General features: G+C 35.6%; 1 protein-coding gene and 1 long non-coding RNA gene across 3 annotated transcripts in view; both read right to left on the reverse strand.

The window, feature by feature from the left end:
• The window catches only part of rnf43 (ring finger protein 43), a 241,885-nt gene that overhangs the window by 197,605 nt on the left and 28,530 nt on the right, over window positions 1-15,750 (reverse strand). The window lies entirely within an intron of this gene.
• LOC141385723 (uncharacterized) lies at window positions 473-4,957 on the reverse strand. The gene is made up of 3 exons (XR_012406624.1): window positions 4,564-4,957; window positions 1,066-3,340; window positions 473-949 (listed from the first exon to the last, which is right to left on the reverse strand). It is a non-coding gene; the product is annotated as an uncharacterized lncRNA (long non-coding RNA).

Genomic DNA, 15,750 nt, shown 5'->3' on the forward strand with positions numbered 1-15,750 from the left:
CCGAAGAGCTGCTTTAATGACTGGAGCAGCGGCACTTTAAAGGACCTGAACTTCGACACGGAAATCCTCATTACAGCATTCGGTGTTACTGTTCAACTAGAAGTGAAAACACACTCAGAGAAACGCGCATCCTAAATGAATCTTCGTTTTGAAAAAAAGGACATGACATGGTATTTTAAAGCCAGCTCTGCTCTTATTGGTCACCTATTTTAAAGTGTTAGGGGTAGGTGGGTACTTTGCAAATGTGTTACTTTGATAGTGTTGATGAAAATAAGTAGCAAGCAAAAGATTCGTTTGAATCAATTCAGGCTTTAATGCATAGTTCATCCAAAAGAATCAAAAATATGACTCATTTATACAATTTAGATCCGACTGGAGTTTTTTTAAGAGGCAATATTTTTATTGAACATGCACTATTATGATGATCGAAGAACAGCTAAATTACAAACTGCAAATATAATATATTTTTTTTCAAAAACCCACATCACATGCTCTATAAAACTACAAATGATTCAAATATTAAACACAGACCTCACACTAAAACCTTCATGGCGATGTGCTGTCATGAAGATGACATAAAACAGGCCTTTGGAAACTAAGAAAAGAGGATCAGAGTCAAACAGATCTGAGTGTCTGTGGGAGGAAATCCCCCCGTAAACGATTCAAAGACTCGCTGTGTGTGATAAATATGTAGAAGAAATATAAAGGCGCACCTGCTCTGATTCACTGCTTGTTAAATTCCAGCAAAAGACTTTCAAGGCAACAAATGTGTGAATCAGATTAATAAATATAAGTGCATATACAAAAAAATAATGATGTGGATTCAGATTACTGTTGTGCTTATTATGATTTTTACAGTTGAAATTGTGAACCCAGAGTGATTAATTTTTTTTTTATTGTGGTTGGTAAGATATATGAGCAATATCACACAAGTAGCAGTGCGATATGGCTGTATATCAGCACTGGTGGGAGGCATGCGTTGGTACGAGGCTGTAGCCCGAGTGCCTAAGCGTCTCACCAGTGCTGATATACAGCCATATCGCACTGCTACGAGTTTGATATTGCATTTATACAACGGTTCACTGGCACAATCATGTATATAAATAAGAAAATCAAACACGGAGAGTCTAAAAATCCTTTTTTATTAAGCACCTTTTTCTTCCGACTTTCATTCACATCTGCAGCTGATGTCAAAACAGCAGAAGCCGTTACTAATTCACCAACGTCACTGTAGAGCTAGTGTTTGAATGATTTCTGCTGTAGGCCAGGGATTACCAAACGTTTTATTCCGGGACCCACCTAGGCAAGTAATTCAATTTCAAGACCCACCATAATGTTTTATTATGGAAAAACGGGTAAAAAAATGTGTCCATTCAAAGCAGTCAAAAAGATATGGTGTGCAGCTTTTTAGATTTTGCAATTCGTAATGCACAAAATGAGGCTCGAAGTGCTTTTTGTGGGATGCTGGCTGTAACTGTGATCATTTTGTTGTTGAAAAAGATACTCTTCTTTTTTCAGAAGAGAATATGATCAACCTTTGATCAAGCCCCTGGATTATGATCAAGCCCCGTCACATCACAGTAAACTCCACTGCTAGTGTAGTCATAAGAAACTAAATAGCTTTTTGATCGACTACTACAAGCTGGGAAAACGTCAGATAAATATGCCAATGCAAATAACATTATTGCTGAATAGATCTAATATTTACACATTTGCTTGAGGAAGGAATGATGGGGGCAGTTACATTACTATATTTTCCATAACATCTATGCCCTTACATAACATTAGCTGACGTTAGAACTAACAGATAGCACTATAGCTATTTATTGATTAGCAATCTGTCAATGTTGGGATGTAAAAAATATTGGACAACAAATAGCTTCAAATGACAGAATACATAGCAAACATTAGAAAATATTGACAATAAAATAAAAGGTTTAGCCTATTAAAATCAATGGCCTACATAGAAATTAAATAAAGCTATAAAATCTACTTCACTTTCGATTGTATTTGCATATTGATTAAAGTTACTATAGTTATTTAGTGAAGAGCAGCAAATGAATCTCTCATTGTGTTTTGTTTGATAACAGAGGTATTCATGTAAGAATGCACAGATCTATAATGAAGCATTCGACTACTTTAGGAACTGTTTGTGCTCATTAAAGAGAAAATTAGTTGTGTTTAAAATAAAACACGCAGGACGGAGCAAAAAAACCCAGAAAAAAAAAAAAAATTTCCGACGGTCCCTTACAGGGAGCTCCACTCTACGTGAGCTCTACCGGCTAAACGCAGATTGCTAGAGCTCAAACAGAGCAGTGGTCGTAATGTCGAGCGAAAAAAAAAGAAAGAGACAGCTGTGAAACATAACCAGCTTTGTCTTTTTGTAGGAAACACACTTAAGATATTTTTAGAGTAAGAGGTTTTGGAGTTATTGCTGTCAATCGAACTGGTTTTGATTCACCGCAATGTAAATAGCTGCAGCTATGTGACGTTCCGCGACCCACCTTTGTTCACTGTGCGACCCACTAGTGGGTCACGACCCACAGTTTGAAAGCCCCTGCTGGAGACAATCCAAAACAAATATTGCTTAAGGGGATTAATAATATTGACCTTAAAATGGCTTTAAAACAATTAAGAACTGCTTTTATTCTAGCTGAAATAAAACAAATGAGACTTTCTCCAGAAGAGAAAACATTAGAGGAAATACTGTGAAAAATTTCTTGCTCTGTTAAACACCATTTGGTAAACATTTGGAAAAATAATTATAATCATTTTGACTTTAGCTGTATATTACATAAAGTCAAAATTTTGCAATGTCAATTTTTTCTAATAGTGCTGATTGAGACGCAGCCCTGAAGTTCACACACACACACACACACACACACATACATACAGACAGGACGAGCTCCGATACACACGGGCTTTAATCAGCTTCATAATGACAAATGCAGAGTCTTTCCGCTGCTCCAGAAAAGCTTCCTGCTCCTTCATGAATTCCACAACAACAGGCTATTAGTGGGACATAAAAGCGTGTGATCAGATTGGCTGTGTGTAATTCCAGCATCAGCCGCGGGCCTGTGAGTCTCATCATGTAGAGAAACAGCCTGTAACGTCTGCTACACATCTGATAAACAGCGTTCAACAGCTAATGTTCTGCTGGGATTATTTTAGGCTCGGTGATGCTGCAGAAATACACGTGAGTCGGTGCTTTCAGGGAATGTTCACTGCATCTTATGGGGTATACGCAAAAAAAGTCAAAAGTCAGCTTTATTGTCAATTCTGCCATGTGTACGGACATACAGAGAATTGAAACTTAATATCAGAGAAGTAGAGACCCAGACTTAAAGGGCCATGAAACCCCCTCGTTTCAGCAGGGTGTTTTCACACCTCTACTTTGGAAAAAGTCAGAAAAGTGGGCGTGTCCAGCTCTGTTTATGGGGGAGTGTCGGAGGAACTAAAGTGGGAGGGTGTGGGAGTGTCTATTTGGGCACGCGCGAGTTTTAGTCAAAATACTCACACACAGTAGAAAGTGATGGTGTTTAACCTACATGGACATCTGTAGTGGAATTATTTGCCAAATTATTAAATGTTGGACTTTAACTGCAGTTTGGCTCTTTCATTCAGGGATTTCATTCATGCCCCTCGCGACAAACGAGATATTTGATTCAAGGATCTGCTTTAAGCTTAATCATGCAATGTTTGATACCGCACGGCGAATGAGAAAAAAAAACTTCCGCATTTTCCAGAAACTTAGATGCACACAGCAGGTAGCGTCAGAAAGCCGCGTGTGTTATTCCGGTCACTAAATGCGGTTAAAAACCCCACACGAGGTTAAAGTTTGGTTGTGGTCCTAACATGTTACGGTGCAATAGTTAACTTAGTTCGATACGAACAAACTGAATAAACAAAGAGCACTGGTCGCTCACTTACCAAATCTGTAGAGACAGGACAATCACCAGCAACTAGAGCCGCGTCTTTATTAAGAGGAGACTACAAGCGAATCCGGATCTCAGCGTTTGCAGATGAGAACAGCTCTCAGGTAAACAATAATCCTCCTTAGACACGTAAGTTATTGTTGTCGAGCGTCGCGTACACTGTTAATCCACACGTGACTCCAGCTGCGCTCTCACAGAGAGAAAATGAAAACGAAACTTAACGGCAGCAAACTATAAAAGCAACACTTCACGCTTGTTCTGCCAACACAACGTGGCGTCCATGTCGTGTAAACACAGTAATGAATATTAATGAAGTTGCACAATAGAGCGCGCTGATTGGTTTGAACCAAGCCTTACTCATGCATTAATGCATCACAATGTAAGACGTAATAAGACACACTCTGGCACAGACGTCCAGTCTGCACGCTGGAATACACGCTATTATGTCATGACCGTGACGCAGCTTCAAAAATTCGTTTCAAACAGGAAGTACGAATTTGTTTGAAATAACGCAAAAACAACCAATTTACACTTTTTAGTGAAATATAGGTCCTAATAGAGTTTTTAGCAGTGTGGGACACATATACCACTGTCAACAGCTCAAAACATGTGTTTGGTGTTTCGTGACCCTTTAAGTAAAAGTACAAGTGCTCTTTCAAAAAAGTGACTTGAGTAGAAGTTGAAGTGCTCTTTAAGCACTAGACTTAAGTGGAAGCACTAAAACTATTCAACATTTTTTGTTCTTAAGTATTGCAAGTAGTCTTTTTTAAAATTTACTACTCAAGTACTGAAAGTAAAAGTACAAGCATTGTGTGATGTAGTTAATAAAGAAAGCAGTCATCATCTTGATTTGTTTATTTTAAATATCTTTTTTTGGGGCACGTGATTAAGCAGAACGAAAAGAAACATGGCTTACGATACTGTTTTTCTCTCGTGCTTGAACCACAGATCTGACAGATTATAACAGCTTTAATGAACACCTTTTATAGTTGTGTCACAAAAACACTCCGTAATCCACTCAAGTGAAGTTTTTAAACTAATTTCGAGAGGAGTACGTGATATAATCGACTGCAGCTGGCCACCTATCTACACTCATTAGTTAGCCAATCAGATCTATCCTAACTCACTATAAGTAGCCTAGCTAGATATTACTCCCTTATCTTTGTTTTCCGAAGAAACCCCCATCCACCCCTTTCTCCTCCTTTTCTCCTTTACAAAAAAAAAATAAAAATAAAAAAAAGGGGGGGCTCTCGAGAACCATCTGATCTCGTACTCCCCTCACATGCTCTATGAACCTGGCGGTAGCCCTGGGTCAACTATCTCCGAGCTCAGGGTTCTCTCCCGGGACAGCATGCCAAACCTGCTTACAGTCGTCAAGCAATATCTAAGTGTGAATTCTTGAAATGCTATTGAAACCCATTTCCGGATCGCAAATTACCGGTTGTGAATGCTGTAGTTCTAAACATTCTACCGGAAGACGCTGGTCACTGGCGCCCTCCATGCAGCAGCAAAGAAAAATGTCTATAATTGTAACGAGTAGCGGTGTGAATCTACGCTGGTCTCACAGTTTGGTTCGGTTACGATTATCGTGCCATCGGTTGAGTTCAATTCGATATCTCGGTGCATTGACGATGCTTTCCATACATAACAGGGTCGGAGTGAGACTCATTTTCAGCCCTGGGAGTTTGAAGCCAGACCAGCCCACCTCAGTTCACGACTGATTCCAATACAGTTTCTAATTTCACCATCACGTTTTTTTCAAGAAAACAGCCGCTTTAGAAATTCAATTGTTCAACAACCCGAACAGCATTATATGTCTTTACAATAAAAATGAAAAAAAATTCATAATAATTTTACAGGTGAGATTCGAACACAGGTTGACACGTAACGTGTTTACCACTGGACCACAATAGTAGAGGTGTGAACCTACACTAGTCTCACGGTTCGGTTACGATTATCATGCCATCGATTCGGTTCAATTCGATATCTCAGTGCATCACGGTGCATTGACGATGCTTTCCATACACAGTTTTATATTTTCTTCACAGCAGCATTTCTTCAGTATTAAAATGTCTGAATATATTTATATTTATGTACAATTTGTAATATAATTTTGTCATTTAATACAAACAGTCAGAAATATAAACTGTACCTTCAAACAAAATGAGCATTTAGCAAATAATATAAACAAATATAAATATCCAGCTCAATTTCTGATGCTTGTCTAGTTCTCTTACACCCCTTTGATTGGTCACACCCTCAAAAAAAAAAAAAAAAACGGTTGCGATTGGCTCTTGCGCGCTGCGTTCTTCACAGATGAGTGATGCTGATAAGCGGCAGGCGGCAGCGGCGATCTCACAGCTGATGTATGATAGACACGGTGGAGAAAAACTCGCTCGTTTCTGGATGCAAAAGTAACGCTGTAAAACAGCCGAGAAGAGAAAAAAAGCCACGCCAGCAGGTCAAATGGGCCACTGTGTGTGTGTGTGTGTGTGTCAGAAAGAGAGAGAGAGAGAGAGCGAGAGAGAGAGAGAAATGGAGTAGGCTACTTTCATTCTCTCGATCTCAGTGAAGTAGGGGCTATTGTTGTATATGTCAGTGAAAGAGTCAAATTGTGCACAGTTTATGAGTTTTAAGTAGTTAAAGCGTTGTAAATACTCGCGTTCGCCTCCCTCGCGACAGAGCGCATATGAGGTAAATGACGTCAGTAATAACCGGTTATGATTATTACTGAACTGATACCGAATTGTCCGCGTCTGCATCGCAGTGCACCGAAAAAACGATTATTTTTGACACCCCTACACAATGGCGTTATAACTGTGGCAATAAAAAATAAGTAATGACTTGTGACCCTTAAGACACAGCACTACCTTCTTTTGATGGCTCAATTTTTTCTCCCCTTTTTAGATTTCTGATCAAGTTATGTCAGATTTATTAATTTAATGAATCATTTGATTTTTATTGAGCAGGTGTATTATTCATCAATATCAACTATTCGAATTCTTATATTCACTAAAGTGCCGCTGTTTGGGGTCGATAGTTACATTACATCATCATCATTAACGTTAGTTAACCTGCAGGCTGCATTTTGCTCACGGGGCTGCGAGAAAATGAATAAAAAGAGCGGGGCTGCGGCAAAATAATGAATCAAAAGAGTAAAGCTATTGTCAAATAAATAAATAGATGAAAAAAGTGTGACTGCTGAGATTGCAAGCAGCTAGGGACACTGGCCAAAAAACAGACCGGCCCACCGGAAATTCTCCCGGTCCTCCCGATTAGCCAATCCGGGCCTGATACATAATTAGCTTTTTTCTTCACAACACAAGAGTTTTTTTATTAATATCTATAAATATATTAATGTTTCTATATTATTTGTAATACAATATTGTTCTTTACCACAGCAGTAAGATATATGAACTGCAGCCTTAAAATGAACACATGCACAGAAGACAGCATGAGCATTTATAGCAAATAAAGTCATGTAAATATGATCCCGCTTGCTTTTTGAGCACTGACTGGAGAGGTCTTACACTCCTATGTTGGTTATTGTCTTCACCTGCTCAACAGAAAGGGATGTCGATGGTGGGAAGAACAGCCGCGGTTACAGTCTATGAGCTCTATTTTGACGGTCCATGTGCAGAGCGCAAAGCGCAGGGCGCAAACGCAGTTTTGCTAATTTAAGGACGGGAAAATCCGCTCTGCGCCATGGCGCATGGTCTAAAAGGTTTGAGTTTATTTTCTTAATGAGTTATAGGTGTGTTTTGAGAATAAACCAATCAGAGTCTCATCTCCCATTCCCTTTAAGAGTCAGCTGCATCGCGCCATAAGCGCATTCGCTATTAACATGACGTAAAGTAAGTTCACTTTCGCTTTTGACATCAATTAGCCTATAAATAATTAATTTCGTTTGTTAAGCGCAAAGATTTGTTTCAAAACTATTTCTAAATTCATATCTAATTTCCAGCAAACGAATAAATGAATAATAATAACAAAGTGTGAAATACTGAGTTATATCCTAAAACACATGCTGTGCCCCATATGGTCTAAAAACCTGCAGGTGGACAAATCCAAGCTTGTTTTTAATAAAACAAATATAAATATGGATATAATAAATAATACTGCTAATAATAATAACATAATACAAAAGCAAATTGAATGAACTGAAAAAGCCTCCTGAGATGAAGAAAGTAAGGCAGTGGATTTTAAATTCATGTAGGCTAGAAAATAATATGTTTTGTAATATTTTAATCATTTATATTTATATCCTATATAAATCCTTATTACATATATCCTTAATATATTATATCTTTTTGATATATAAAGATATTTGCGAATTGCTCTGCATCTTGTGTGTAGTGTGTAAGCCAAGCGCACTTTGCGCCAGACAATAGACCGACTTTGTTCTGGTATAAAGAACAGACTATTTACAGTTCCTCAAAACAGCAACGCGCCAAAACACGCCCTCTTTTTTAGACCAGATGGGTGCACATATGAGCGCTAATGCATTTGCTATTTAAACAGCGTGGCACAACACCTCAAAATGACCCTTGCGCCGAGCTGAAAGTAGCAAAAGACTATTGCGCCGCGCCTTGCGCCACATTGCGCCGGGTGTATGATAGGGCCCTATATACGCATAATATGCAGTTATCACAGGTAATCCATAATAGACACAGTGGAGAAAATTCGCACGTCAGGCACACTCGTGTCTGGATTCACAAGTATCGCTTTTAACAACCAAGAGGAGAGGAAAAGTTACCGCACAAACACGCCAGCAGGTCACATGTCCAAAGGCAGAGAGAGAGAGGTAAAGATGGAGTTTTGTAGTAAGAGCGTTATTTACTCACCCTTGCCTCCTTCGCCATAGTATTGCGATATTGTGCATGGGTGATAAATGACGTTAGAACGCAATAACCGGTTATGATCCATTAATGAACTGAAATTAATTATTTTGACACCCCTAGTAATGAGTAACGATGCAGCATATACAAAAATCTATAGGAGTAAAAGTATTAAACTCATCGAAAATATGCACTGAAGTAAAAGTGGAAGTAGGAGAAAACACAATACTCCAGTAGAGTACAGATACAGCCTTTTAGTACTTACGCACAGTAGTGAAGTAGTTCTACTTCGTTACTACACTCTAAAAAAAAAAAAGGTTCCTAGAGGTTCTATACAGAACCGTGGGGTTCTATACTTGGCCAGTAGAACCTTTTACCCAAAAAATGGTTCCATTTAGAACCCTTTGAGTGCAAAGAACCTTTTTGATTAAAATGGTTCTATAGTTTTGGATTCATAACATAATTATCTAGTAAAGATTACAAAATAATTATAAGCTATAACACAGATATACAAAGCTTTTTGAGTCAAAACCTAATAAAATGAATGCTGTGGTTAAAAACTTAATCAGTGTAAAGTATAGTGTGATTTTTTTCATTCAGGTTTGCACATTAGCATATATCTTATATTTTATATACTTAATATTTAACATTTTTAACAAAATATTTTGTGAAATAAATAAAATAACCAGTTAATTTATTTAGACTGTGCAGTACCATGTTTTTATGATTTAATAATTTATTTAAAACTAATAATCATCGTCGTGGACAGGTGGTGAAGAGCCTCAAGAGTGACGGTTATTTTTCGAAAGGAGAAATCCACCCCAGCTTCATCATTCACACAATATATATATATCTGTATAATATATATATGTATAATATATATATATGTTGTGTGTTCAGAGATGCTCTTCTGCAGAGCTCGGCTGTAGCGAGTGCTTATTTGAGTTACTGTTGCCTTTCTATCAGCTGGAACCAGTCTGGCCATTCTCCTTTGACCTCTGGCATCAACAAGGCATTTGCGCCCACAGAACTGCCACTCACTGGATATTTTCTCTTTTTCTGACCATTCTCTATAAATCCTAGAGATGGTTGTGCGTGAAAATCCCAGTAGATCGGGCTCATCTGGCACCAACAACCATGCCACGTTCAATCACTTAAATCCCCTTTCCCCCCAATTCTGATGCTCGCTCTGTACTGCAGCAGACAATGTCTACATGCGTAAATGCATTGAGTTGCTGCCGTGTGATTGGCTGATTAGAAATTTGCGTTAACGAGCAGTTAGACAGGTGTACCTAATAAAGTGGCCGGTAAGTATAACATACACACACATGTAAAGAGAAACTTTTATTTTGGATGCGATTAATTATGATTTATCTTTACCCAGCACTTAAAAATTACTACAAACAAATAAGGGCTCAAAAAACTTAATCATGGACAACTTTATTGGCATTTTTTTCCAATATTTAAATTTTAGATGTAGATGAAGGGAAAGCACTGGGTTTTTAGACTGTAAGACAAACATGAGCAGGTCTGGAGGGCGGATGAGCGGCCGGACGGCCTGTTATCAGTTTCCAAGAGGGGAAATATAGACAGGAAACCCTTCTGAAGGAGGGGAGGGACGGCCTATCGGAAACGCAGAGTAAACAAGCAGCTTTTTAATCATCTGGAGTGGCGTTTTCAACCTAACACGCTTTGATCTGCTCCTCCATTAACGCATCTTTCCCCATCATGCGTCCTCCTCTGAGATTAGACAGAAAAGTGGAGAGTTACACGACAGATAGCGCTCTGCCAAAAGCAGGAGAAGGGCGGGTTTTTAATTTCTAGCAGGCATGTCTGCTGTCATGCTCTTCCTAATGCAATAAAGCATTTCTGCAGAGGGTGCACAGCAAAATATCTGATCACTGATGTTCGGTATGAGGTATAAAATAAAATAAAAGTTAGCAGTTTAGCAGTGTAATTTTTAGCTTTCCCCCATTTATTTATGCTTTTCAATTATGGGAACTTGATTTTTCTTCCAGCAACTTTGAAAACCTTGAAAAGTTGGAAAAAAGTGACTTTTATGAACATTTTAAAGAGTGTAAACTGCTCTATTGTCTGTGTTGTATATTATGCTACAAACGCCTTGTAATAAACTGCCAGTACGCTTTCTGTTATTTTACACACTTCTTTCTCTAGATATTATTTCTTATGTTATTTCAAACGACGAAAAAGTTAAACTGTAGAGTTGAATTTAACAGAGCAGAGATCAACATCCCATAATGCAATACACAACCGCAAATAAACACAAACACATATAAAAAAAGGAAAGTGTTAATTTACAGATTTTCAAAGTGTAGTGATTAAAATATGCAAATGAGAAACTATCCATTCAAACAAACAAATAAATCAATATTATAGATATGATTCTAAAAAAAAGTTTTCATCAAGGCTGTATTTATTTATAAAAAAATACAGTTTATATATATATATATATATATATATATATATATATATATATATATATATATATATATATATATAATTAACATTTTAAAATATATACATAAACAAAAAAAATTGCTATAATATATCTATCTATCTGTCTATCTATCTGGATGGATGGATGGATGGATGGATGGATGGATGGATGGATGGATGGATGGATGGATGGATGGATGGATGGATGGATGGATGGATGGATGGATGGATGGATGGATGGATGGATGGATGGATGGATGGATGGATGGATGGATGGATGGAGATATTATAGCAATTGTTTTTCTTTATGTATGTGCTGGATCATCAACTAAATATTAGTATTTAGAAACCGCATACTTCCATACTATATAGTACGCCAAAATCAGTATGCGAGCCGAGTAGTATGTCCGAATTCATAGAATTCGAAAATCAGTATGCGAAAAGTACCAGGATGACTTACTACTTCCGGCAAGATTCCGGAGTGCGCATCCCATGCATGCTGCGCTATCCCATGATGCCCCGCGAGCGAATTCATGAATGGAAGTAAAGCGACGCAACTGACGCACGTAGGTCACGTGACCATGACAAAATGGTGGATGTAGTACGTCCGAATTCCATTCATACTTTTCACATTCATACAAATTATTCATCAGCCAATCACATGGCAGCCACTCAGTGCTGTTATGCATGAAGACATGTTCAAGAAGATCAGTTTAAAGTGAGCATCAGAATGAGTAAGAAAGGGGATTTAAGTGACTTTGAATGTGGCATGGCTGTTGGTGCCAGACGGGCTGCTCTAAGTATTTCAGAAACTGCTGATCTACTGGGATTTTCACACCGCACACAGACTACCTGAGTGTGTCCATGCCTTTATGACTTCAGTGTATACTTACAGCAGGATAACACACCATGTCATAAAGCGTGAATCATCTCAGACTGGTTTCTTGAACATGACAATAAGTTCACTGTACTTAAATGGCCTCCACAGTCACCAGAACTCAATCCAATAGAGCACCTTTGAGATATGGTGGAATGGGAGATTGGCATCATGGATTTGCAGCCGACAAAATACAGCAGTCGACAGCGTGATTCTATCATTTCAATATGGACCAACACCTCTGAGGAATATTTCCAGTACCTTGTTGAATCTACTCCACGAAGGATTAAGACAGCTCTGAAGTCCAGCTGGATAGTAAGATGTACCTAATAAAGTGGCCGGTGAGTTCATATGCGAATAGAAAAATTAATTCATCACAAAAAAAAAAAACTTAAATAAATAAAAGTGTTTTGCTTTTAAAAACAAAACATATTTATGGCCACTGGTTTCCAACACTTGCATTTCTTTAGTGTTTAACAGAAGAAAGAAGCAGGTTTGCAAGAAGGGAAGGGAAAGTAAACGATGACAGATTTTCATTTTGGAGTGAACGGTCCCTTTAATTGCATTCTGAAACTGAGAAAAGCAGACTCATTTCTACCACCCAGCGCCAGGTAAGAGGATCTGATCTCAGATCAGTGGCTTCAATCAGAGCCTCAGTTAACCTGACACCAGTCTTTGTGAGCGTTTACAAAGGTTAATCTGACCTCTCTGCCACAAAGCGCCAAACAAACCAGAAGGGAAGAAGGAAAAAAAAAATCATCTAATGAGACTTGGAAGGAAAGCATGCTTTTAACGCAGTTTAGCATCTTCAAAATGAGCAAAAACTGTCCAGTGGATGGTCAACTTGGACTTGATTCAAAGTCACATTTGGCAATAACTTCTTCCTCCAACAATGACCTCCATACAGCAGATCTGGACACTTACGTCATTGCATTAGTTTTGTTTGACTTGTAAAGTGCACTTGTGCATGTTTTTCTATGCAATAAATACTAGCTTTGATATATTTTATGTAATGCAATTAAATTTAAAGTGTGATTGTAGTATTTTGTGTGCTAGAAATCTACTGAACAGTAGAAAGTACAAACTTGCCTTGTATTATATTCATACGACAGACAGCAGACAAGCGTATATATGTATTTGAAAAAAGATAATAAAGAAAGATAGTTAAAATGAAAAATTAATTAATAGAAACAAAGACAATTGAATAAAATAAAAGTTGGGTTATGGTTGGAAGGGCATTTGCTGCGTAAAACATGTGCTGGATAAGTTGGTGGTTCATTCTGCTGTGGGTGGCAATTAATAAAAGAGACTGAGCATAAAAGAAAATGAATTAATTAATTACTTAATAATAATGTTATTACAATTTAAAACGTAATGTTTTCTTTGTGCATTTATTTTAAGATGTAATTTATTTCTTTGATACAAGTAGAATTTTAAATGAGGTACACTATAGATGCAAAATATGCAAATATTTATATGCAAAACATGCAAAAAAAGATAATATGGAAAGATGGTTAAAATAAAAAAATAAAAAATAGATAAAAAGACGATTGAATAAAAATAACTAATTAAAAATATTAACTTTAAAAAAAAATAATAAAAAATATATGCATAAATAAACAGAAATAAAATAAAGAAATATATAAAATATATAAAATAAAACAAAATAAATATAAATAAATAAAAAGAAAGAAAAAACAAATAAAAATAAAATAAAAACAAATTAAAATATAATTGAATAAAAATATTTAAGTAAATTAAATAAATATGAACAAATGAATAAAAATAATAAATAAAAAGAAACAAAAAAAAGAAACAGTAATTAAATAAAAAAACTACTATATAAAAAACAAATAAAAAACAAAATAAAAACCAAAATAAATGAATAAATATAAAATATATAAAAATAAAAAGTAAATAAAATAAATATAAAAATAAATGAATACAAATATACAAACAAATAAAAATAGATAAAGAAAGGTAAATAAATAAACAAAAATGAATAACATTTACAAAATAAATAAATATTAAATAAATAAAAATTAAAAAGTAAATAAAATAAACAAATAAATAAATATGAAATACAAATAAAAAATATATAAAGAAAATAAATAGTTAATTGAACAAATAAAATGTAAATAAATAACATTTTCTAAATAAATAAAAACTAAAATAAATAAAAATATATAAATTAATTTTAAAAAATAATGAAGTTAATTAAATGAATAAACAAATAAATGACATTCCCAAATTAACTTAATAAAAACATAAAATAAAACAATTTAAAATAAATAAATATTAAATAAGTAAATAAAAATAAACACATTATAAACAAAAAATATAAAGTTATATAAAAATATAAGTTTTCATGAAGCCCTTGATACGTAAAATAAATTTAAACTAATAATGGAAGGAATGTTAACAATTAGTGTTAATTACTGTAAGTGTTCAAATACATCTTAATTGCCTCTAAGTAAATGACACTCATTACACGCCATTTTAAAACAAGTTTTTATGCAACCATAAAGTTATGAAAGAAAATCTGTGTGGTAAAAAATCCTGCCATACATCTTACTGACGTACAAATACCACGTTTGTACAGTAATATTAGAACGGAGCACACATATAAAAAGAAATATAGCGCTCGTGTCAAATTAAATTCCACATTTGCAATGCAAAGTAAACAAGAGCGCGGTCGATCGTCCTCCATTAAAGAGCAGTGGCTGCGCCGAGAGGCCTTTTTTCTCCTGAAATAAAACATTTCCACCATCATCATCATGTCTGATCTTGTTTTTTTCTCTGCCTCTGATCCGCCGACCGGCCCAGAAAAGCCAGTCGAATTTGGGTAGCGCCGCTCGCCAACCTGTGGCCTGGAGAAACAACATGCTTAGGAAGATCAAATGGGATGGGAGATGTGTAATTACTGGTGGTTATGAAAACTGGCTGTCATCCTCAACGCGGCCAATTCAGAGCCGCCCCAGGACAGCAGAGCAGACACGCCTGGAAAAGAAGAAATCCAGCACGCTTCGGCAGACTTTCATTCACTTTTACAGGTCAATACCAAGATCCAATCAATCTATTCAAGACAACCGGCCGACAGACTCATCGTGTATTTTTGTATTGCACCGTGTATTTGTGTTTGGGTGAAAGGTCCATTTTTGGTGCTTTTTTTTAAATTCTAGTTCAAAACATCAGGTTCAGTTGTTGAGTTAATTTCTGTGAATATTTAATTTATAATAGAACTAGTAATTAAATAGATAACAACAGAAACAAATAGAAACATAAAAATAAATAAATACATATAAAATAAATAAATAAATATTAATAAATAAAAATAAATTAATTAATACAAATATATAAACAAATAAAAATAGATAAATAAAGGTAAATAAATAAAAACAAAAATAAATAACATTTACAAAATAAATAAATAAAAGTATATAAAACAAATAAATAATAAATACAAAAAATAGATAAAGAAATAGTTAATTAAATAAATAAAACATAAATAACATTTTCTAAATAAAAACTAAAATATATATTTAAATAAAAATTAAAAAATAATAAATGAATTCAAATAAATAATGAAATAAAGAAATCGTTGATTAAATAATTAAACACAAAAATAAATGAATAAATAAAT

This window comes from Danio rerio, chromosome 5 (genome assembly GCF_049306965.1).
Source record: "Danio rerio strain Tuebingen ecotype United States chromosome 5, GRCz12tu, whole genome shotgun sequence".
NCBI lineage: Eukaryota > Metazoa > Chordata > Actinopteri > Cypriniformes > Danionidae > Danio > Danio rerio.